Source organism: Gossypium raimondii, chromosome 3, assembly GCF_025698545.1.
Source record: "Gossypium raimondii isolate GPD5lz chromosome 3, ASM2569854v1, whole genome shotgun sequence".
Lineage (NCBI taxonomy): Eukaryota > Viridiplantae > Streptophyta > Magnoliopsida > Malvales > Malvaceae > Gossypium > Gossypium raimondii.
The window spans coordinates 46,040,624-46,043,053 of NC_068567.1; positions in this window are offsets into that span (position 1 = coordinate 46,040,624).

Genomic DNA, 2,430 nt, shown 5'->3' on the forward strand with positions numbered 1-2,430 from the left:
TGTATATATATTCACACATATGTATCATAACATAATTTTCTAGCTTTGTATGCCCATGGTTTAAATGATGTTATACAATTTCGGCTTCAAAAGAATAAATCTTACCTCATCGCTACACACCATAATGGGAGTTCCCCCGAACTCCCTTCTCCAACACACCGAGATATGGATATACCACTATGGGTTCACAGATAATAACTTCCATTTGGCTATGGACACATAACAAGTTCTTGCAGTTGGAATTTGCTTTCGTCTCTGGGTTCACAACAATAAATCGTGCAGATAAAACTTGCTTTTAGTTGTAAATTCTACAGCATAAACTTGCAGCTGAAATTTTCTTTCGGCTATAAATACACAACAATACCTGTAGATGGAATCTGCCTTCGTCTGTGGGTGCACAACAAAACTAATTAATGTAGATAAACTGTTAGACTTCCTCTGATCATATCGTCCCAATCCATGCAATGCAATGCAACATATTTAATTCAATCACATATGGTAGCATTTAATGTACTAACACATGGAAAATTAGTAGTAAAATCAAGCTTTTCATGTATTCAGATTGTCAATAATATAGGGCATGACATTCATACGATTGCAATTATATAAATACAAAGGTAGCATATACTATTCATAATTCATGCAAATATTCATATATATACAAATAAATATTGCAATAATTCGATAAACCATGAATTCTAGAATATTTTCTATCATCAAAGACCTAATTGCATAATTTAATTCATTAATAGTTCGGAACTTATTCAGGGACTACACTGATCAAAACATAAAATTTTGGGTCAAAATTATAAATTCTATGTTACAAGGGACACACAGCCGTGTGACCGGACCGTGTGGGAAGCCCTGGACCGTTTAGAGGTGGTATACAACCGTGTGGCTAGGCCATGTGAGAGACTGTGGCTGTGTGACATTCGAAAATTCAACCTATAGGGAAAACACAATCGTTCTGGAGGCTGTGTAGGGGTTCCTAGGCTGTGTGAAAGTCGAACATGCTAGGGTTTCAAGGGTGGCATGGCCACGTATATGGGCAGCCTACATGCCCGTGTGGTTGGCCGTATGGTTTGGGCTAGGCTCGGTTTTGCCTCGATTTTCTTGTAAAATATCACATACGTATTTTTGGGGTCTCATACGCCATTCCTTACGCTTAAGTCTGATCTGGGATACCTAGATTGGGTTCTTCAATAGAGAAACACGTGAGAAATCAATAACGGTGTCAATATTTAACAAGAATACTGAGATTTTCGGCAAGATTCTTAAAAGATCCATTAAATAAAATGAAAGATCAGTACCAGATAAAAATATTATGGAATTTGAGATCGATTATCGAGTTTGAATTAAACTTACCAATTCTTGGCAACATAGGGATGAAATTGATGGCATTACGCTAAATCGATACGAAGAACAAATTGAACAAAGGTTGATTTCAAACTCGGGATTGAATTAAATTTTCCAGCAATGAAAAGAAAATAATTGCAAGGGGAAGATGTAGAAGAATAGGGAAAGAAATAGGGGAAAAGAAAGTCAAATCCTTATTCAATTAGAAAAGAGAAGCTAAAATTCTATTTTGATTTAGAAATAAGATTAAATAGTTAAGAGTTATCTAAATTTGAGGGGCTAATTGGGCAATTAACCTCTCTTGTCGTCCAAAAGGAATTAGGGGAGGAGAGTAACATGACTAGAACATAGGTACAAATGAGAATAAATGCCTTACCATTTAGACTGTTGCCCATGCTTGTTCCATTTCCACAAAAACTAATATATATCTTAGTTGGAATTGGTTCCTTGGTTGTTGAAAAAATAAATAGAAGAAAATAGAAAGAGTGGGGGCTTAAACTTCGTTTCTCTAGGCAATTTATTAAGCTCCTAACCATCAATATTAGTACTCATTTTTTGATGATTTTATTAATTCTAACCCTATATATTGTAAGGTGTTACACATATGCATATCAAATTTAAAAGAATGTAGATGTTTGTTTGTCTCGTTCATCTTAAAATAATAATAACTTTAAAACTTAATATTATTTTTTATTTCACATGCATAATAGATTTAGACAAATGAATGTTCAAATTTAGAGTTTTGTTTATCCGAGTTCATTCGGATGTGCATATTTTAATGATTTTATATTTTTATAATTAAAATAATAATATATATTTGATATTTAAAAAAACACTTTTAGATATTTTTGGAAAATGTTAGATTGTGGTGCTTTAACTTGTAAGAATATGATTGATTTGCTTTAGATAATAGATAAATGAATGACAACAATTATATTTCTCCTTCACAAGATCCAATCTTAATATTTTAAATGAAATCAAGATTGTCTAAAAGGATTAACGACGAGTGCTGAGAGAAATCGTGTGGTCATTCATACATGCAACACCATCAATTCCTTTTTTAACATTGAATGT